At 50.4% G+C, this 19,581-nt stretch overlaps 34 non-coding genes across 34 annotated transcripts; all 34 read right to left on the bottom strand.

Annotated features, from left to right (window-relative positions):
• Positions 1-440: 440 nt before the first annotated feature.
• On the bottom strand, positions 441-514 carry Trnan-guu (transfer RNA asparagine (anticodon GUU)). The gene has a single exon. It is a non-coding gene; the product is annotated as a tRNA-Asn (tRNA).
• A 323-nt stretch (positions 515-837) lies between these two features.
• Positions 838-909, bottom strand: Trnat-cgu (transfer RNA threonine (anticodon CGU)). Its single transcript has one exon. It is a non-coding gene; the product is annotated as a tRNA-Thr (tRNA).
• A 694-nt stretch (positions 910-1,603) lies between these two features.
• On the bottom strand, positions 1,604-1,677 carry Trnan-guu (transfer RNA asparagine (anticodon GUU)). Its single transcript has one exon. It is a non-coding gene; the product is annotated as a tRNA-Asn (tRNA).
• A 323-nt stretch (positions 1,678-2,000) lies between these two features.
• Positions 2,001-2,072, bottom strand: Trnat-cgu (transfer RNA threonine (anticodon CGU)). Its single transcript has one exon. It is a non-coding gene; the product is annotated as a tRNA-Thr (tRNA).
• A 694-nt stretch (positions 2,073-2,766) lies between these two features.
• Trnan-guu (transfer RNA asparagine (anticodon GUU)) lies at positions 2,767-2,840 on the bottom strand. The gene has a single exon. It is a non-coding gene; the product is annotated as a tRNA-Asn (tRNA).
• Positions 2,841-3,163: 323 nt separating this feature from the next.
• Positions 3,164-3,235, bottom strand: Trnat-cgu (transfer RNA threonine (anticodon CGU)). Its single transcript has one exon. It is a non-coding gene; the product is annotated as a tRNA-Thr (tRNA).
• Positions 3,236-3,929: 694 nt separating this feature from the next.
• Positions 3,930-4,003, bottom strand: Trnan-guu (transfer RNA asparagine (anticodon GUU)). The gene has a single exon. It is a non-coding gene; the product is annotated as a tRNA-Asn (tRNA).
• Positions 4,004-4,326: 323 nt separating this feature from the next.
• Positions 4,327-4,398, bottom strand: Trnat-cgu (transfer RNA threonine (anticodon CGU)). Its single transcript has one exon. It is a non-coding gene; the product is annotated as a tRNA-Thr (tRNA).
• Positions 4,399-5,092: 694 nt separating this feature from the next.
• Trnan-guu (transfer RNA asparagine (anticodon GUU)) lies at positions 5,093-5,166 on the bottom strand. Its single transcript has one exon. It is a non-coding gene; the product is annotated as a tRNA-Asn (tRNA).
• Positions 5,167-5,489: 323 nt separating this feature from the next.
• Trnat-cgu (transfer RNA threonine (anticodon CGU)) lies at positions 5,490-5,561 on the bottom strand. Its single transcript has one exon. It is a non-coding gene; the product is annotated as a tRNA-Thr (tRNA).
• A 694-nt stretch (positions 5,562-6,255) lies between these two features.
• On the bottom strand, positions 6,256-6,329 carry Trnan-guu (transfer RNA asparagine (anticodon GUU)). The gene has a single exon. It is a non-coding gene; the product is annotated as a tRNA-Asn (tRNA).
• Positions 6,330-6,652: 323 nt separating this feature from the next.
• Positions 6,653-6,724, bottom strand: Trnat-cgu (transfer RNA threonine (anticodon CGU)). Its single transcript has one exon. It is a non-coding gene; the product is annotated as a tRNA-Thr (tRNA).
• Positions 6,725-7,418: 694 nt separating this feature from the next.
• On the bottom strand, positions 7,419-7,492 carry Trnan-guu (transfer RNA asparagine (anticodon GUU)). Its single transcript has one exon. It is a non-coding gene; the product is annotated as a tRNA-Asn (tRNA).
• Positions 7,493-7,815: 323 nt separating this feature from the next.
• Positions 7,816-7,887, bottom strand: Trnat-cgu (transfer RNA threonine (anticodon CGU)). Its single transcript has one exon. It is a non-coding gene; the product is annotated as a tRNA-Thr (tRNA).
• Positions 7,888-8,581: 694 nt separating this feature from the next.
• Positions 8,582-8,655, bottom strand: Trnan-guu (transfer RNA asparagine (anticodon GUU)). The gene has a single exon. It is a non-coding gene; the product is annotated as a tRNA-Asn (tRNA).
• A 323-nt stretch (positions 8,656-8,978) lies between these two features.
• Trnat-cgu (transfer RNA threonine (anticodon CGU)) lies at positions 8,979-9,050 on the bottom strand. The gene has a single exon. It is a non-coding gene; the product is annotated as a tRNA-Thr (tRNA).
• Positions 9,051-9,738: 688 nt separating this feature from the next.
• On the bottom strand, positions 9,739-9,812 carry Trnan-guu (transfer RNA asparagine (anticodon GUU)). The gene has a single exon. It is a non-coding gene; the product is annotated as a tRNA-Asn (tRNA).
• A 323-nt stretch (positions 9,813-10,135) lies between these two features.
• Trnat-cgu (transfer RNA threonine (anticodon CGU)) lies at positions 10,136-10,207 on the bottom strand. The gene has a single exon. It is a non-coding gene; the product is annotated as a tRNA-Thr (tRNA).
• Positions 10,208-10,901: 694 nt separating this feature from the next.
• Positions 10,902-10,975, bottom strand: Trnan-guu (transfer RNA asparagine (anticodon GUU)). The gene has a single exon. It is a non-coding gene; the product is annotated as a tRNA-Asn (tRNA).
• Positions 10,976-11,298: 323 nt separating this feature from the next.
• Positions 11,299-11,370, bottom strand: Trnat-cgu (transfer RNA threonine (anticodon CGU)). Its single transcript has one exon. It is a non-coding gene; the product is annotated as a tRNA-Thr (tRNA).
• A 694-nt stretch (positions 11,371-12,064) lies between these two features.
• On the bottom strand, positions 12,065-12,138 carry Trnan-guu (transfer RNA asparagine (anticodon GUU)). The gene has a single exon. It is a non-coding gene; the product is annotated as a tRNA-Asn (tRNA).
• Positions 12,139-12,461: 323 nt separating this feature from the next.
• Positions 12,462-12,533, bottom strand: Trnat-cgu (transfer RNA threonine (anticodon CGU)). Its single transcript has one exon. It is a non-coding gene; the product is annotated as a tRNA-Thr (tRNA).
• A 694-nt stretch (positions 12,534-13,227) lies between these two features.
• On the bottom strand, positions 13,228-13,301 carry Trnan-guu (transfer RNA asparagine (anticodon GUU)). The gene has a single exon. It is a non-coding gene; the product is annotated as a tRNA-Asn (tRNA).
• Positions 13,302-13,624: 323 nt separating this feature from the next.
• Positions 13,625-13,696, bottom strand: Trnat-cgu (transfer RNA threonine (anticodon CGU)). Its single transcript has one exon. It is a non-coding gene; the product is annotated as a tRNA-Thr (tRNA).
• A 694-nt stretch (positions 13,697-14,390) lies between these two features.
• On the bottom strand, positions 14,391-14,464 carry Trnan-guu (transfer RNA asparagine (anticodon GUU)). The gene has a single exon. It is a non-coding gene; the product is annotated as a tRNA-Asn (tRNA).
• A 323-nt stretch (positions 14,465-14,787) lies between these two features.
• Trnat-cgu (transfer RNA threonine (anticodon CGU)) lies at positions 14,788-14,859 on the bottom strand. The gene has a single exon. It is a non-coding gene; the product is annotated as a tRNA-Thr (tRNA).
• Positions 14,860-15,553: 694 nt separating this feature from the next.
• Positions 15,554-15,627, bottom strand: Trnan-guu (transfer RNA asparagine (anticodon GUU)). The gene has a single exon. It is a non-coding gene; the product is annotated as a tRNA-Asn (tRNA).
• Positions 15,628-15,950: 323 nt separating this feature from the next.
• On the bottom strand, positions 15,951-16,022 carry Trnat-cgu (transfer RNA threonine (anticodon CGU)). The gene has a single exon. It is a non-coding gene; the product is annotated as a tRNA-Thr (tRNA).
• A 694-nt stretch (positions 16,023-16,716) lies between these two features.
• Positions 16,717-16,790, bottom strand: Trnan-guu (transfer RNA asparagine (anticodon GUU)). The gene has a single exon. It is a non-coding gene; the product is annotated as a tRNA-Asn (tRNA).
• A 323-nt stretch (positions 16,791-17,113) lies between these two features.
• On the bottom strand, positions 17,114-17,185 carry Trnat-cgu (transfer RNA threonine (anticodon CGU)). Its single transcript has one exon. It is a non-coding gene; the product is annotated as a tRNA-Thr (tRNA).
• Positions 17,186-17,879: 694 nt separating this feature from the next.
• Trnan-guu (transfer RNA asparagine (anticodon GUU)) lies at positions 17,880-17,953 on the bottom strand. The gene has a single exon. It is a non-coding gene; the product is annotated as a tRNA-Asn (tRNA).
• Positions 17,954-18,276: 323 nt separating this feature from the next.
• Trnat-cgu (transfer RNA threonine (anticodon CGU)) lies at positions 18,277-18,348 on the bottom strand. Its single transcript has one exon. It is a non-coding gene; the product is annotated as a tRNA-Thr (tRNA).
• Positions 18,349-19,042: 694 nt separating this feature from the next.
• On the bottom strand, positions 19,043-19,116 carry Trnan-guu (transfer RNA asparagine (anticodon GUU)). The gene has a single exon. It is a non-coding gene; the product is annotated as a tRNA-Asn (tRNA).
• A 323-nt stretch (positions 19,117-19,439) lies between these two features.
• Trnat-cgu (transfer RNA threonine (anticodon CGU)) lies at positions 19,440-19,511 on the bottom strand. Its single transcript has one exon. It is a non-coding gene; the product is annotated as a tRNA-Thr (tRNA).
• Positions 19,512-19,581: the final 70 nt, after the last annotated feature.

The raw sequence follows: 19,581 nt of genomic DNA, 5'->3' as shown, positions 1-19,581 counted from the left end.
CCTTTCGGCTCCTCTCTCTGGCTGCAGTATGCTGTTGTCCACAGTGGCACTGGCGTTGCCCATGGGGCTTCATGTAAGGCGACTGCACGTCGCTCGGCCAGCAGCGGCCTACTGCAGACCGACACTTAAGAGACACCAAATAGAAATCGACATCGAGAGACAGGCCCTGTCATATGGCACTCGCGACGTATACGCTGAAATTGAATGTAAAGAATACGTCTTTTGTAGTGGGCGTCGCTCTACTGCAGTGTCACACATGACGAATAAATAGGAAAACAGTAGAACGTCTGTGTAGGGCCATGTTTTTACCTACAGTGTCACTTGGCTGAATGTGTATAAGGCTCTGTGGCATCACTCAACACAGCCAAGTTGTCACACTAGCTGTGTATCTCTAACAAAGCTGACGTATGTCCTCACCTGGGTGACGGTTAAAACGATTTCGCCCCCGGGTGGGCTCGAACCACCAACCTTTCGGTTAACAGCCGAACGCACTAGCCGATTGCGCCACGGAGGCCTTGACTTGTGCTGTGCATATCAACGCAGTTCGTATACCTTCTGCAGGAATCTCGCAGAATGGTAGCATCTGCTTACGCCTCTTCACATGGATAAAATGCATGCACACTGTAGCGACGCTCGTAAACGAATGACATCGCCAAGCATGACATTATACTACAAAATGCATACAAACCACTGTTCTCCCTATGCAATCAGAAAACCTCTGAGGCCAGTAGGATACTTGTTATAGGTTGTAGAACATCCCTTCCATTCAGTGTACTGCCATGTGTTAGATGCTGCTCGCGATAGCTCCGCTCCTTGCGGGAAGGTTAAAAAAACGAATGCCTTCTGTGAGGTTCGAACTCACGACCCCTGGTTTACGAGACCAGTGCTCTACCACTGAGCTAAGAAGGCGGCAGCTGCGGGTTTGTGAGCTATCCCCGAATTGTCACTTCATCATACTGAATCTTGCAGCCCTCGACCAGATAACGGATTTGGCACACAGCTGCTGCTGCTGCTGGGGGTGTCCACATTGCCGTTTTCCAAATCTCTTGACTGTTTCGCCCTTACGATCGACGACGAGCGTCGTGCCACCAAACGTTTGCGGTCTGCACAATCTTGACCTAGTGCACAGTTTGTTGGATTGCGTGGCTCGACTGCGAAATGCGCCTTTCGGCTCCTCTCTCTGGCTGCAGTATGCTGTTGTCCACAGTGGCACTGGCGTTGCCCATGGGGCTTCATGTAAGTCGACTGCTCGTCGCTCGGCCAGCAGCGGCCTACTGCAGACCGACGCTTAAGAGACACCAAATAGAAATCGACATCGAGAGACAGGCCCTGTCATATGGCACTCGCGACGTATACGCTGAAATTGAATGTAAAGAATACGTCTTTTGTAGTGGGCGTCGCTCTACTGCAGTGTCACACATGACGAATAAATAGGAAAACAGTAGAACGTCTGTGTAGGGCCATGTTTTTACCTACAGTGTCACTTGGCTGAAATTGTATAAGGCTCTGTGGCATCACTCAACACAGCCAAGTTGTCACACTAGCTGTGTATCTCTAACAAAGCTGACGTATGTCCTCACCTGGGTGACGGTTAAAATGATTTCGCCCCCGGGTGGGCTCGAACCACCAACCTTTCGGTTAACAGCCGAACGCACTAGCCGATTGCGCCACGGAGGCCTTGACTTGTGCTGTGCATATCAACGCAGTTCGTATACCTTCTGCAGGAATCTCGCAGAATGGTAGCATCTGCTTACGCCTCTTCACATGGATAAAATGCATGCACACTGTAGCGACGCTCGTAAACGAATGACATCGCCAAGCATGACATTATACTACAAAATGCATACAAACCACTGTTCTCCCTATGCAATCAGAAAACCTCTGAGGCCAGTAGGATACTTGTTATAGGTTGTAGAACATCCCTTCCATTCAGTGTACTGCCATGTGTTAGATGCTGCTCGCGATAGCTCCGCTCCTTGCGGGAAGGTTAAAAAAATGAATGCCTTCTGTGAGGTTCGAACTCACGACCCCTGGTTTACGAGACCAGTGCTCTACCACTGAGCTAAGAAGGCGGCAGCTGCGGGTTTGTGAGCTATCCCCGAATTGTCACTTCATCATACTGAATCTTGCAGCCCTCGACCAGATAACGGATTTGGCACACAGCTGCTGCTGCTGCTGGGGGTGTCCACATTGCCGTTTTCCAAATCTCTTGACTGTTTCGCCCTTACGATCGACGACGAGCGTCGTGCCACCAAACGTTTGCGGTCTGCACAATCTTGACCTAGTGCACAGTTTGTTGGATTGCGTGGCTCGACTGCGAAATGCGCCTTTCGGCTCCTCTCTCTGGCTGCAGTATGCTGTTGTCCACAGTGGCACTGGCGTTGCCCATGGGGCTTCATGTAAGTCGACTGCTCGTCGCTCGGCCAGCAGCGGCCTACTGCAGACCGACGCTTAAGAGACACCAAATAGAAATCGACATCGAGAGACAGGCCCTGTCATATGGCACTCGCGACGTATACGCTGAAATTGAATGTAAAGAATACGTCTTTTGTAGTGGGCGTCGCTCTACTGCAGTGTCACACATGACGAATAAATAGGAAAACAGTAGAACGTCTGTGTAGGGCCATGTTTTTACCTACAGTGTCACTTGGCTGAATGTGTATAAGGCTCTGTGGCATCACTCAACACAGCCAAGTTGTCACACTAGCTGTGTATCTCTAACAAAGCTGACGTATGTCCTCACCTGGGTGACGGTTAAAACGATTTCGCCCCCGGGTGGGCTCGAACCACCAACCTTTCGGTTAACAGCCGAACGCGCTAGCCGATTGCGCCACGGAGGCCTTGACTTGTGCTGTGCATATCAACGCAGTTCGTATACCTTCTGCAGGAATCTCGCAGAATGGTAGCATCTGCTTACGCCTCTTCACATGGATAAAATGCATGCACACTGTAGCGACGCTCGTAAACGAATGACATCGCCAAGCATGACATTATACTACAAAATGCATACAAACCACTGTTCTCCCTATGCAATCAGAAAACCTCTGAGGCCAGTAGGATACTTGTTATAGGTTGTAGAACATCCCTTCCATTCAGTGTACTGCCATGTGTTAGATGCTGCTCGCGATAGCTCCGCTCCTTGCGGGAAGGTTAAAAAAATGAATGCCTTCTGTGAGGTTCGAACTCACGACCCCTGGTTTACGAGACCAGTGCTCTACCACTGAGCTAAGAAGGCGGCAGCTGCGGGTTTGTGAGCTATCCCCGAATTGTCACTTCATCATACTGAATCTTGCAGCCCTCGACCAGATAACGGATTTGGCACACAGCTGCTGCTGCTGCTGGGGGTGTCCACATTGCCGTTTTCCAAATCTCTTGACTGTTTCGCCCTTACGATCGACGACGAGCGTCGTGCCACCAAACGTTTGCGGTCTGCACAATCTTGACCTAGTGCACAGTTTGTTGGATTGCGTGGCTCGACTGCGAAATGCGCCTTTCGGCTCCTCTCTCTGGCTGCAGTATGCTGTTGTCCACAGTGGCACTGGCGTTGCCCATGGGGCTTCATGTAAGGCGACTGCACGTCGCTCGGCCAGCAGCGGCCTACTGCAGACCGACACTTAAGAGACACCAAATAGAAATCGACATCGAGAGACAGGCCCTGTCATATGGCACTCGCGACGTATACGCTGAAATTGAATGTAAAGAATACGTCTTTTGTAGTGGGCGTCGCTCTACTGCAGTGTCACACATGACGAATAAATAGGAAAACAGTAGAACGTCTGTGTAGGGCCATGTTTTTACCTACAGTGTCACTTGGCTGAATGTGTATAAGGCTCTGTGGCATCACTCAACACAGCCAAGTTGTCACACTAGCTGTGTATCTCTAACAAAGCTGACGTATGTCCTCACCTGGGTGACGGTTAAAACGATTTCGCCCCCGGGTGGGCTCGAACCACCAACCTTTCGGTTAACAGCCGAACGCGCTAGCCGATTGCGCCACGGAGGCCTTGACTTGTGCTGTGCATATCAACGCAGTTCGTATACCTTCTGCAGGAATCTCGCAGAATGGTAGCATCTGCTTACGCCTCTTCACATGGATAAAATGCATGCACACTGTAGCGACGCTCGTAAACGAATGACATCGCCAAGCATGACATTATACTACAAAATGCATACAAACCACTGTTCTCCCTATGCAATCAGAAAACCTCTGAGGCCAGTAGGATACTTGTTATAGGTTGTAGAACATCCCTTCCATTCAGTGTACTGCCATGTGTTAGATGCTGCTCGCGATAGCTCCGCTCCTTGCGGGAAGGTTAAAAAAATGAATGCCTTCTGTGAGGTTCGAACTCACGACCCCTGGTTTACGAGACCAGTGCTCTACCACTGAGCTAAGAAGGTGGCAGCTGCGCGTTTGTGAGCTATCCCCGAATTGTCACTTCATCATACTGAATCTTGCAGCCCTCGACCAGATAACGGATTTGGCACACAGCTGCTGCTGCTGCTGGGGGTGTCCACATTGCCGTTTTCCAAATCTCTTGACTGTTTCGCCCTTACGATCGACGACGAGCGTCGTGCCACCAAACGTTTGCGGTCTGCACAATCTTGACCTAGTGCACAGTTTGTTGGATTGCGTGGCTCGACTGCGAAATGCGCCTTTCGGCTCCTCTCTCTGGCTGCAGTATGCTGTTGTCCACAGTGGCACTGGCGTTGCCCATGGGGCTTCATGTAAGGCGACTGCACGTCGCTCGGCCAGCAGCGGCCTACTGCAGACCGACACTTAAGAGACACCAAATAGAAATCGACATCGAGAGACAGGCCCTGTCATATGGCACTCGCGACGTATACGCTGAAATTGAATGTAAAGAATACGTCTTTTGTAGTGGGCGTCGCTCTACTGCAGTGTCACACATGACGAATAAATAGGAAAACAGTAGAACGTCTGTGTAGGGCCATGTTTTTACCTACAGTGTCACTTGGCTGAATGTGTATAAGGCTCTGTGGCATCACTCAACACAGCCAAGTTGTCACACTAGCTGTGTATCTCTAACAAAGCTGACGTATGTCCTCACCTGGGTGACGGTTAAAACGATTTCGCCCCCGGGTGGGCTCGAACCACCAACCTTTCGGTTAACAGCCGAACGCACTAGCCGATTGCGCCACGGAGGCCTTGACTTGTGCTGTGCATATCAACGCAGTTCGTATACCTTCTGCAGGAATCTCGCAGAATGGTAGCATCTGCTTACGCCTCTTCACATGGATAAAATGCATGCACACTGTAGCGACGCTCGTAAACGAATGACATCGCCAAGCATGACATTATACTACAAAATGCATACAAACCACTGTTCTCCCTATGCAATCAGAAAACCTCTGAGGCCAGTAGGATACTTGTTATAGGTTGTAGAACATCCCTTCCATTCAGTGTACTGCCATGTGTTAGATGCTGCTCGCGATAGCTCCGCTCCTTGCGGGAAGGTTAAAAAAATGAATGCCTTCTGTGAGGTTCGAACTCACGACCCCTGGTTTACGAGACCAGTGCTCTACCACTGAGCTAAGAAGGCGGCAGCTGCGGGTTTGTGAGCTATCCCCGAATTGTCACTTCATCATACTGAATCTTGCAGCCCTCGACCAGATAACGGATTTGGCACACAGCTGCTGCTGCTGCTGGGGGTGTCCACATTGCCGTTTTCCAAATCTCTTGACTGTTTCGCCCTTACGATCGACGACGAGCGTCGTGCCACCAAACGTTTGCGGTCTGCACAATCTTGACCTAGTGCACAGTTTGTTGGATTGCGTGGCTCGACTGCGAAATGCGCCTTTCGGCTCCTCTCTCTGGCTGCAGTATGCTGTTGTCCACAGTGGCACTGGCGTTGCCCATGGGGCTTCATGTAAGGCGACTGCACGTCGCTCGGCCAGCAGCGGCCTACTGCAGACCGACACTTAAGAGACACCAAATAGAAATCGACATCGAGAGACAGGCCCTGTCATATGGCACTCGCGACGTATACGCTGAAATTGAATGTAAAGAATACGTCTTTTGTAGTGGGCGTCGCTCTACTGCAGTGTCACACATGACGAATAAATAGGAAAACAGTAGAACGTCTGTGTAGGGCCATGTTTTTACCTACAGTGTCACTTGGCTGAATGTGTATAAGGCTCTGTGGCATCACTCAACACAGCCAAGTTGTCACACTAGCTGTGTATCTCTAACAAAGCTGACGTATGTCCTCACCTGGGTGACGGTTAAAACGATTTCGCCCCCGGGTGGGCTCGAACCACCAACCTTTCGGTTAACAGCCGAACGCACTAGCCGATTGCGCCACGGAGGCCTTGACTTGTGCTGTGCATATCAACGCAGTTCGTATACCTTCTGCAGGAATCTCGCAGAATGGTAGCATCTGCTTACGCCTCTTCACATGGATAAAATGCATGCACACTGTAGCGACGCTCGTAAACGAATGACATCGCCAAGCATGACATTATACTACAAAATGCATACAAACCACTGTTCTCCCTATGCAATCAGAAAACCTCTGAGGCCAGTAGGATACTTGTTATAGGTTGTAGAACATCCCTTCCATTCAGTGTACTGCCATGTGTTAGATGCTGCTCGCGATAGCTCCGCTCCTTGCGGGAAGGTTAAAAAAACGAATGCCTTCTGTGAGGTTCGAACTCACGACCCCTGGTTTACGAGACCAGTGCTCTACCACTGAGCTAAGAAGGCGGCAGCTGCGGGTTTGTGAGCTATCCCCGAATTGTCACTTCATCATACTGAATCTTGCAGCCCTCGACCAGATAACGGATTTGGCACACAGCTGCTGCTGCTGCTGGGGGTGTCCACATTGCCGTTTTCCAAATCTCTTGACTGTTTCGCCCTTACGATCGACGACGAGCGTCGTGCCACCAAACGTTTGCGGTCTGCACAATCTTGACCTAGTGCACAGTTTGTTGGATTGCGTGGCTCGACTGCGAAATGCGCCTTTCGGCTCCTCTCTCTGGCTGCAGTATGCTGTTGTCCACAGTGGCACTGGCGTTGCCCATGGGGCTTCATGTAAGTCGACTGCTCGTCGCTCGGCCAGCAGCGGCCTACTGCAGACCGACGCTTAAGAGACACCAAATAGAAATCGACATCGAGAGACAGGCCCTGTCATATGGCACTCGCGACGTATACGCTGAAATTGAATGTAAAGAATACGTCTTTTGTAGTGGGCGTCGCTCTACTGCAGTGTCACACATGACGAATAAATAGGAAAACAGTAGAACGTCTGTGTAGGGCCATGTTTTTACCTACAGTGTCACTTGGCTGAATGTGTATAAGGCTCTGTGGCATCACTCAACACAGCCAAGTTGTCACACTAGCTGTGTATCTCTAACAAAGCTGACGTATGTCCTCACCTGGGTGACGGTTAAAACGATTTCGCCCCCGGGTGGGCTCGAACCACCAACCTTTCGGTTAACAGCCGAACGCACTAGCCGATTGCGCCACGGAGGCCTTGACTTGTGCTGTGCATATCAACGCAGTTCGTATACCTTCTGCAGGAATCTCGCAGAATGGTAGCATCTGCTTACGCCTCTTCACATGGATAAAATGCATGCACACTGTAGCGACGCTCGTAAACGAATGACATCGCCAAGCATGACATTATACTACAAAATGCATACAAACCACTGTTCTCCCTATGCAATCAGAAAACCTCTGAGGCCAGTAGGATACTTGTTATAGGTTGTAGAACATCCCTTCCATTCAGTGTACTGCCATGTGTTAGATGCTGCTCGCGATAGCTCCGCTCCTTGCGGGAAGGTTAAAAAAATGAATGCCTTCTGTGAGGTTCGAACTCACGACCCCTGGTTTACGAGACCAGTGCTCTACCACTGAGCTAAGAAGGCGGCAGCTGCGGGTTTGTGAGCTATCCCCGAATTGTCACTTCATCATACTGAATCTTGCAGCCCTCGACCAGATAACGGATTTGGCACACAGCTGCTGCTGCTGCTGGGGGTGTCCACATTGCCGTTTTCCAAATCTCTTGACTGTTTCGCCCTTACGATCGACGACGAGCGTCGTGCCACCAAACGTTTGCGGTCTGCACAATCTTGACCTAGTGCACAGTTTGTTGGATTGCGTGGCTCGACTGCGAAATGCGCCTTTCGGCTCCTCTCTCTGGCTGCAGTATGCTGTTGTCCACAGTGGCACTGGCGTTGCCCATGGGGCTTCATGTAAGTCGACTGCTCGTCGCTCGGCCAGCAGCGGCCTACTGCAGACCGACGCTTAAGAGACACCAAATAGAAATCGACATCGAGAGACAGGCCCTGTCATATGGCACTCGCGACGTATACGCTGAAATTGAATGTAAAGAATACGTCTTTTGTAGTGGGCGTCGCTCTACTGCAGTGTCACACATGACGAATAAATAGGAAAACAGTAGAACGTCTGTGTAGGGCCATGTTTTTACCTACAGTGTCACTTGGCTGAATGTGTATAAGGCTCTGTGGCATCACTCAACACAGCCAAGTTGTCACACTAGCTGTGTATCTCTAACAAAGCTGACGTATGTCCTCACCTGGGTGACGGTTAAAACGATTTCGCCCCCGGGTGGGCTCGAACCACCAACCTTTCGGTTAACAGCCGAACGCGCTAGCCGATTGCGCCACGGAGGCCTTGACTTGTGCTGTGCATATCAACGCAGTTCGTATACCTTCTGCAGGAATCTCGCAGAATGGTAGCATCTGCTTACGCCTCTTCACATGGATAAAATGCATGCACACTGTAGCGACGCTCGTAAACGAATGACATCGCCAAGCATGACATTATACTACAAAATGCATACAAACCACTGTTCTCCCTATGCAATCAGAAAACCTCTGAGGCCAGTAGGATACTTGTTATAGGTTGTAGAACATCCCTTCCATTCAGTGTACTGCCATGTGTTAGATGCTGCTCGCGATAGCTCCGCTCCTTGCGGGAAGGTTAAAAAAATGAATGCCTTCTGTGAGGTTCGAACTCACGACCCCTGGTTTACGAGACCAGTGCTCTACCACTGAGCTAAGAAAGCGGCAGCTGCGCGTTTGTGAGCTATCCCCGAATTGTCACTTCATCATACTGAATCTTGCAGCCCTCGACCAGATAACGGATTTGGCACACAGCTGCTGCTGGGGGTGTCCACATTGCAGTTTTCCAAATCTCTTGACTGTTTCGCCCTTACGATCGACGACGAGCGTCGTGCCACCAAACGTTTGCGGTCTGCACAATCTTGACCTAGTGCACAGTTTGTTGGATTGCGTGGCTCGACTGCGAAATGCGCCTTTCGGCTCCTCTCTCTGGCTGCAGTATGCTGTTGTCCACAGTGGCACTGGCGTTGCCCATGGGGCTTCATGTAAGTCGACTGCTCGTCGCTCGGCCAGCAGCGGCCTACTGCAGACCGACGCTTAAGAGACACCAAATAGAAATCGACATCGAGAGACAGGCCCTGTCATATGGCACTCGCGACGTATACGCTGAAATTGAATGTAAAGAATACGTCTTTTGTAGTGGGCGTCGCTCTACTGCAGTGTCACACATGACGAATAAATAGGAAAACAGTAGAACGTCTGTGTAGGGCCATGTTTTTACCTACAGTGTCACTTGGCTGAATGTGTATAAGGCTCTGTGGCATCACTCAACACAGCCAAGTTGTCACACTAGCTGTGTATCTCTAACAAAGCTGACGTATGTCCTCACCTGGGTGACGGTTAAAACGATTTCGCCCCCGGGTGGGCTCGAACCACCAACCTTTCGGTTAACAGCCGAACGCACTAGCCGATTGCGCCACGGAGGCCTTGACTTGTGCTGTGCATATCAACGCAGTTCGTATACCTTCTGCAGGAATCTCGCAGAATGGTAGCATCTGCTTACGCCTCTTCACATGGATAAAATGCATGCACACTGTAGCGACGCTCGTAAACGAATGACATCGCCAAGCATGACATTATACTACAAAATGCATACAAACCACTGTTCTCCCTATGCAATCAGAAAACCTCTGAGGCCAGTAGGATACTTGTTATAGGTTGTAGAACATCCCTTCCATTCAGTGTACTGCCATGTGTTAGATGCTGCTCGCGATAGCTCCGCTCCTTGCGGGAAGGTTAAAAAAATGAATGCCTTCTGTGAGGTTCGAACTCACGACCCCTGGTTTACGAGACCAGTGCTCTACCACTGAGCTAAGAAGGCGGCAGCTGCGGGTTTGTGAGCTATCCCCGAATTGTCACTTCATCATACTGAATCTTGCAGCCCTCGACCAGATAACGGATTTGGCACACAGCTGCTGCTGCTGCTGGGGGTGTCCACATTGCCGTTTTCCAAATCTCTTGACTGTTTCGCCCTTACGATCGACGACGAGCGTCGTGCCACCAAACGTTTGCGGTCTGCACAATCTTGACCTAGTGCACAGTTTGTTGGATTGCGTGGCTCGACTGCGAAATGCGCCTTTCGGCTCCTCTCTCTGGCTGCAGTATGCTGTTGTCCACAGTGGCACTGGCGTTGCCCATGGGGCTTCATGTAAGGCGACTGCACGTCGCTCGGCCAGCAGCGGCCTACTGCAGACCGACACTTAAGAGACACCAAATAGAAATCGACATCGAGAGACAGGCCCTGTCATATGGCACTCGCGACGTATACGCTGAAATTGAATGTAAAGAATACGTCTTTTGTAGTGGGCGTCGCTCTACTGCAGTGTCACACATGACGAATAAATAGGAAAACAGTAGAACGTCTGTGTAGGGCCATGTTTTTACCTACAGTGTCACTTGGCTGAATGTGTATAAGGCTCTGTGGCATCACTCAACACAGCCAAGTTGTCACACTAGCTGTGTATCTCTAACAAAGCTGACGTATGTCCTCACCTGGGTGACGGTTAAAACGATTTCGCCCCCGGGTGGGCTCGAACCACCAACCTTTCGGTTAACAGCCGAACGCACTAGCCGATTGCGCCACGGAGGCCTTGACTTGTGCTGTGCATATCAACGCAGTTCGTATACCTTCTGCAGGAATCTCGCAGAATGGTAGCATCTGCTTACGCCTCTTCACATGGATAAAATGCATGCACACTGTAGCGACGCTCGTAAACGAATGACATCGCCAAGCATGACATTATACTACAAAATGCATACAAACCACTGTTCTCCCTATGCAATCAGAAAACCTCTGAGGCCAGTAGGATACTTGTTATAGGTTGTAGAACATCCCTTCCATTCAGTGTACTGCCATGTGTTAGATGCTGCTCGCGATAGCTCCGCTCCTTGCGGGAAGGTTAAAAAAACGAATGCCTTCTGTGAGGTTCGAACTCACGACCCCTGGTTTACGAGACCAGTGCTCTACCACTGAGCTAAGAAGGCGGCAGCTGCGGGTTTGTGAGCTATCCCCGAATTGTCACTTCATCATACTGAATCTTGCAGCCCTCGACCAGATAACGGATTTGGCACACAGCTGCTGCTGCTGCTGGGGGTGTCCACATTGCCGTTTTCCAAATCTCTTGACTGTTTCGCCCTTACGATCGACGACGAGCGTCGTGCCACCAAACGTTTGCGGTCTGCACAATCTTGACCTAGTGCACAGTTTGTTGGATTGCGTGGCTCGACTGCGAAATGCGCCTTTCGGCTCCTCTCTCTGGCTGCAGTATGCTGTTGTCCACAGTGGCACTGGCGTTGCCCATGGGGCTTCATGTAAGTCGACTGCTCGTCGCTCGGCCAGCAGCGGCCTACTGCAGACCGACGCTTAAGAGACACCAAATAGAAATCGACATCGAGAGACAGGCCCTGTCATATGGCACTCGCGACGTATACGCTGAAATTGAATGTAAAGAATACGTCTTTTGTAGTGGGCGTCGCTCTACTGCAGTGTCACACATGACGAATAAATAGGAAAACAGTAGAACGTCTGTGTAGGGCCATGTTTTTACCTACAGTGTCACTTGGCTGAAATTGTATAAGGCTCTGTGGCATCACTCAACACAGCCAAGTTGTCACACTAGCTGTGTATCTCTAACAAAGCTGACGTATGTCCTCACCTGGGTGACGGTTAAAATGATTTCGCCCCCGGGTGGGCTCGAACCACCAACCTTTCGGTTAACAGCCGAACGCACTAGCCGATTGCGCCACGGAGGCCTTGACTTGTGCTGTGCATATCAACGCAGTTCGTATACCTTCTGCAGGAATCTCGCAGAATGGTAGCATCTGCTTACGCCTCTTCACATGGATAAAATGCATGCACACTGTAGCGACGCTCGTAAACGAATGACATCGCCAAGCATGACATTATACTACAAAATGCATACAAACCACTGTTCTCCCTATGCAATCAGAAAACCTCTGAGGCCAGTAGGATACTTGTTATAGGTTGTAGAACATCCCTTCCATTCAGTGTACTGCCATGTGTTAGATGCTGCTCGCGATAGCTCCGCTCCTTGCGGGAAGGTTAAAAAAATGAATGCCTTCTGTGAGGTTCGAACTCACGACCCCTGGTTTACGAGACCAGTGCTCTACCACTGAGCTAAGAAGGCGGCAGCTGCGGGTTTGTGAGCTATCCCCGAATTGTCACTTCATCATACTGAATCTTGCAGCCCTCGACCAGATAACGGATTTGGCACACAGCTGCTGCTGCTGCTGGGGGTGTCCACATTGCCGTTTTCCAAATCTCTTGACTGTTTCGCCCTTACGATCGACGACGAGCGTCGTGCCACCAAACGTTTGCGGTCTGCACAATCTTGACCTAGTGCACAGTTTGTTGGATTGCGTGGCTCGACTGCGAAATGCGCCTTTCGGCTCCTCTCTCTGGCTGCAGTATGCTGTTGTCCACAGTGGCACTGGCGTTGCCCATGGGGCTTCATGTAAGTCGACTGCTCGTCGCTCGGCCAGCAGCGGCCTACTGCAGACCGACGCTTAAGAGACACCAAATAGAAATCGACATCGAGAGACAGGCCCTGTCATATGGCACTCGCGACGTATACGCTGAAATTGAATGTAAAGAATACGTCTTTTGTAGTGGGCGTCGCTCTACTGCAGTGTCACACATGACGAATAAATAGGAAAACAGTAGAACGTCTGTGTAGGGCCATGTTTTTACCTACAGTGTCACTTGGCTGAATGTGTATAAGGCTCTGTGGCATCACTCAACACAGCCAAGTTGTCACACTAGCTGTGTATCTCTAACAAAGCTGACGTATGTCCTCACCTGGGTGACGGTTAAAACGATTTCGCCCCCGGGTGGGCTCGAACCACCAACCTTTCGGTTAACAGCCGAACGCGCTAGCCGATTGCGCCACGGAGGCCTTGACTTGTGCTGTGCATATCAACGCAGTTCGTATACCTTCTGCAGGAATCTCGCAGAATGGTAGCATCTGCTTACGCCTCTTCACATGGATAAAATGCATGCACACTGTAGCGACGCTCGTAAACGAATGACATCGCCAAGCATGACATTATACTACAAAATGCATACAAACCACTGTTCTCCCTATGCAATCAGAAAACCTCTGAGGCCAGTAGGATACTTGTTATAGGTTGTAGAACATCCCTTCCATTCAGTGTACTGCCATGTGTTAGATGCTGCTCGCGATAGCTCCGCTCCTTGCGGGAAGGTTAAAAAAATGAATGCCTTCTGTGAGGTTCGAACTCACGACCCCTGGTTTACGAGACCAGTGCTCTACCACTGAGCTAAGAAGGCGGCAGCTGCGGGTTTGTGAGCTATCCCCGAATTGTCACTTCATCATACTGAATCTTGCAGCCCTCGACCAGATAACGGATTTGGCACACAGCTGCTGCTGCTGCTGGGGGTGTCCACATTGCCGTTTTCCAAATCTCTTGACTGTTTCGCCCTTACGATCGACGACGAGCGTCGTGCCACCAAACGTTTGCGGTCTGCACAATCTTGACCTAGTGCACAGTTTGTTGGATTGCGTGGCTCGACTGCGAAATGCGCCTTTCGGCTCCTCTCTCTGGCTGCAGTATGCTGTTGTCCACAGTGGCACTGGCGTTGCCCATGGGGCTTCATGTAAGGCGACTGCACGTCGCTCGGCCAGCAGCGGCCTACTGCAGACCGACACTTAAGAGACACCAAATAGAAATCGACATCGAGAGACAGGCCCTGTCATATGGCACTCGCGACGTATACGCTGAAATTGAATGTAAAGAATACGTCTTTTGTAGTGGGCGTCGCTCTACTGCAGTGTCACACATGACGAATAAATAGGAAAACAGTAGAACGTCTGTGTAGGGCCATGTTTTTACCTACAGTGTCACTTGGCTGAATGTGTATAAGGCTCTGTGGCATCACTCAACACAGCCAAGTTGTCACACTAGCTGTGTATCTCTAACAAAGCTGACGTATGTCCTCACCTGGGTGACGGTTAAAACGATTTCGCCCCCGGGTGGGCTCGAACCACCAACCTTTCGGTTAACAGCCGAACGCGCTAGCCGATTGCGCCACGGAGGCCTTGACTTGTGCTGTGCATATCAACGCAGTTCGTATACCTTCTGCAGGAATCTCGCAGAATGGTAGCATCTGCTTACGCCTCTTCACATGGATAAAATGCATGCACACTGTAGCGACGCTCGTAAACGAATGACATCGCCAAGCATGACATTATACTACAAAATGCATACAAACCACTGTTCTCCCTATGCAATCAGAAAACCTCTGAGGCCAGTAGGATACTTGTTATAGGTTGTAGAACATCCCTTCCATTCAGTGTACTGCCATGTGTTAGATGCTGCTCGCGATAGCTCCGCTCCTTGCGGGAAGGTTAAAAAAATGAATGCCTTCTGTGAGGTTCGAACTCACGACCCCTGGTTTACGAGACCAGTGCTCTACCACTGAGCTAAGAAGGTGGCAGCTGCGCGTTTGTGAGCTATCCCCGAATTGTCACTTCATCATACTGAATCTTGCAGCCCTCGACCAGATAACGGATTTGGCACACAGCTGCTGCTGCTGCTGGGGGTGTCCACATTGCCGTTTTCCAAATCTCTTGACTGTTTCGCCCTTACGATCGACGACGAGCGTCGTGCCACCAAACGTTTGCGGTCTGCACAATCTTGACCTAGTGCACAGTTTGTTGGATTGCGTGGCTCGACTGCGAAATGCGCCTTTCGGCTCCTCTCTCTGGCTGCAGTATGCTGTTGTCCACAGTGGCACTGGCGTTGCCCATGGGGCTTCATGTAAGGCGACTGCACGTCGCTCGGCCAGCAGCGGCCTACTGCAGACCGACACTTAAGAGACACCAAATAGAAATCGACATCGAGAGACAGGCCCTGTCATATGGCACTCGCGACGTATACGCTGAAATTGAATGTAAAGAATACGTCTTTTGTAGTGGGCGTCGCTCTACTGCAGTGTCACACATGACGAATAAATAGGAAAACAGTAGAACGTCTGTGTAGGGCCATGTTTTTACCTACAGTGTCACTTGGCTGAATGTGTATAAGGCTCTGTGGCATCACTCAACACAGCCAAGTTGTCACACTAGCTGTGTATCTCTAACAAAGCTGACGTATGTCCTCACCTGGGTGACGGTTAAAACGATTTCGCCCCCGGGTGGGCTCGAACCACCAACCTTTCGGTTAACAGCCGAACGCACTAGCCGATTGCGCCACGGAGGCCTTGACTTGTGCTGTGCATATCAACGCAGTTCGTATACCTTCTGCAGGAATCTCGCAGAATGGTAGCATCTGCTTACGCCTCTTCACATGGATAAAATGCATGCACACTGTAGCGACGCTCGTAAACGAATGACATCGCCAAGCATGACATTATACTACAAAATGCATACAAACCACTGTTCTCCCTATGCAATCAGAAAACCTCTGAGGCCAGTAGGATACTTGTTATAGGTTGTAGAACATCCCTTCCATTCAGTGTACTGCCATGTGTTAGATGCTGCTCGCGATAGCTCCGCTCCTTGCGGGAAGGTTAAAAAAATGAATGCCTTCTGTGAGGTTCGAACTCACGACCCCTGGTTTACGAGACCAGTGCTCTACCACTGAGCTAAGAAGGCGGCAGCTGCGGGTTTGTGAGCTATCCCCGAATTGTCACTTCATCATACTGAATCTTGCAGCCCTCGACCAGATAACGGATTTGGCACACAGCTGCTGCTGCTGCTGGGGGTGTCCACATTGCCGTTTTCCAAATCTCTTGACTGTTTCGCCCTTACGATCGACGACGAGCGTCGTGCCACCAAACGTTTGCGGTCTGCACAATCTTGACCTAGTGCACAGTTTGTTGGATTGCGTGGCTCGACTGCGAAATGCGCCTTTCGGCTCCTCTCTCTGGCTGCAGTATGCTGTTGTCCACAGTGGCACTGGCGTTGCCCATGGGGCTTCATGTAAGGCGACTGCACGTCGCTCGGCCAGCAGCGGCCTACTGCAGACCGACACTTAAGAGACACCAAATAGAAATCGACATCGAGAGACAGGCCCTGTCATATGGCACTCGCGACGTATACGCTGAAATTGAATGTAAAGAATACGTCTTTTGTAGTGGGCGTCGCTCTACTGCAGTGTCACACATGACGAATAAATAGGAAAACAGTAGAACGTCTGTGTAGGGCCATGTTTTTACCTACAGTGTCACTTGGCTGAATGTGTATAAGGCTCTGTGGCATCACTCAACACAGCCAAGTTGTCACACTAGCTGTGTATCTCTAACAAAGCTGACGTATGTCCTCACCTGGGTGACGGTTAAAACGATTTCGCCCCCGGGTGGGCTCGAACCACCAACCTTTCGGTTAACAGCCGAACGCACTAGCCGATTGCGCCACGGAGGCCTTGACTTGTGCTGTGCATATCAACGCAGTTCGTATACCTTCTGCAGGAATCTCGCAGAATGGTAGCATCTGCTTACGCCTCTTCACATGGATAAAATGCATGCACACTGTAGCGACGCTCGTAAACGAATGACATCGCCAAGCATGACATTATACTACAAAATGCATACAAACCACTGTTCTCCCTATGCAATCAGAAAACCTCTGAGGCCAGTAGGATACTTGTTATAGGTTGTAGAACATCCCTTCCATTCAGTGTACTGCCATGTGTTAGATGCTGCTCGCGATAGCTCCGCTCCTTGCGGGAAGGTTAAAAAAACGAATGCCTTCTGTGAGGTTCGAACTCACGACCCCTGGTTTACGAGACCAGTGCTCTACCACTGAGCTAAGAAGGCGGCAGCTGCGGGTTTGTGAGCTATCCCCGAATTGTCACTTCATCATACTGAATCTTGCAGCCCTCGACCAGATAACGGATTTGGCACACAGCTGCTGCTGCTGCTGGGGGTGTCCACATTGCCGTTTTCCAAATCTCTTGACTGTTTCGCCCTTACGATCGACGACGAGCGTCGTGCCACCAAACGTTTGCGGTCTGCACAATCTTGACCTAGTGCACAGTTTGTTGGATTGCGTGGCTCGACTGCGAAATGCGCCTTTCGGCTCCTCTCTCTGGCTGCAGTATGCTGTTGTCCACAGTGGCACTGGCGTTGCCCATGGGGCTTCATGTAAGTCGACTGCTCGTCGCTCGGCCAGCAGCGGCCTACTGCAGACCGACGCTTAAGAGACACCAAATAGAAATCGACATCGAGAGACAGGCCCTGTCATATGGCACTCGCGACGTATACGCTGAAATTGAATGTAAAGAATACGTCTTTTGTAGTGGGCGTCGCTCTACTGCAGTGTCACACATGACGAATAAATAGGAAAACAGTAGAACGTCTGTGTAGGGCCATGTTTTTACCTACAGTGTCACTTGGCTGAATGTGTATAAGGCTCTGTGGCATCACTCAACACAGCCAAGTTGTCACACTAGCTGTGTATCTCTAACAAAGCTGACGTATGTCCTCACCTGGGTGACGGTTAAAACGATTTCGCCCCCGGGTGGGCTCGAACCACCAACCTTTCGGTTAACAGCCGAACGCACTAGCCGATTGCGCCACGGAGGCCTTGACTTGTGCTGTGCATATCAACGCAGTTCGTATACCTTCTGCAGGAATCTCGCAGAATGGTAGCATCTGCTTACGCCTCTTCACATGGATAAAATGCATGCACACTGTAGCGACGCTCGTAAACGAATGACATCGCCAAGCATGACATTATACTACAAAATGCATACAAACCACTGTTCTCCCTATGCAATCAGAAAACCTCTGAGGCCAGTAGGATACTTGTTATAGGTTGTAGAACATCCCTTCCATTCAGTGTACTGCCATGTGTTAGATGCTGCTCGCGATAGCTCCGCTCCTTGCGGGAAGGTTAAAAAAATGAATGCCTTCTGTGAGGTTCGAACTCACGACCCCTGGTTTACGAGACCAGTGCTCTACCACTGAGCTAAGAAGGCGGCAGCTGCGGGTTTGTGAGCTATCCCCGAATTGTCACTTCATCATACTGAATCTTGCAGCCCTCGACCAGATAACGGATTTGGCACACAGCTGCTGCTGCTGCTGGGGGTGTCCACATTGCCGTTTTCCAAATCTCTTGACTGTTTCGCCCTTACGATCGACGACGAGCGTCGTGCCACCAAACGTTTGCGGTCTGCACAATCTTGACCTAGTGCACAGTTTGTTGGATTGCGTGGCTCGACTGCGAAATGCGCCTTTCGGCTCCTCTCTCTGGCTGCAGTATGCTGTTGTCCACAGTGGCACTGGCGTTGCCCATGGGGCTTCATGTAAGTCGACTGCTCGTCGCTCGGCCAGCAGCGGCCTACTGCAGACCGACGCTTAAGAGACACCAAATAGAAATCGACATCGAGAGACAGGCCCTGTCATATGGCACTCGCGACGTATACGCTGAAATTGAATGTAAAGAATACGTCTTTTGTAGTGGGCGTCGCTCTACTGCAGTGTCACACATGACGAATAAATAGGAAAACAGTAGAACGTCTGTGTAGGGCCATGTTTTTACCTACAGTGTCACTTGGCTGAATGTGTATAAGGCTCTGTGGCATCACTCAACACAGCCAAGTTGTCACACTAGCTGTGTATCTCTAACAAAGCTGACGTATGTCCTCACCTGGGTGACGGTTAAAACGATTTCGCCCCCGGGTGGGCTCGAACCACCAACCTTTCGGTTAACAGCCGAACGCGCTAGCCGATTGCGCCACGGAGGCCTTGACTTGTGCTGTGCATATCAACGCAGTTCGTATACCTTCTGCAGGAATCTCGCAGAATGGTAGCATCTGCTTACGCCTCTTCACATGGATAAAATGCATGCACACTGTAGCGACGCTCGTAAACGAATGACATCGCCAAGCATGACATTATACTACAAAATGCATACAAACCACTGTTCTCCCTATGCAATCAGAAAACCTCTGAGGCCAGTAGGATACTTGTTATAGGTTGTAGAACATCCCTTCCATTCAGTGTACTGCCATGTGTTAGATGCTGCTCGCGATAGCTCCGCTCCTTGCGGGAAGGTTAAAAAAATGAATGCCTTCTGTGAGGTTCGAACTCACGACCCCTGGTTTACGAGACCAGTGCTCTACCACTGAGCTAAGAAAGCGGCAGCTGCGCGTTTGTGAGCTATCCCCGAATTGTCACTTCATCATACTGAATCTTGCAGCCCTCGACCA

The sequence above is a fragment of the Schistocerca cancellata genome, chromosome 6 (genome assembly GCF_023864275.1).
Source record: "Schistocerca cancellata isolate TAMUIC-IGC-003103 chromosome 6, iqSchCanc2.1, whole genome shotgun sequence".
NCBI classification, from domain to species: domain Eukaryota; kingdom Metazoa; phylum Arthropoda; class Insecta; order Orthoptera; family Acrididae; genus Schistocerca; species Schistocerca cancellata.
Note: the sequence above shows the minus strand (reverse complement) of the source record. Positions and strands in the feature narration are given on the sequence as shown.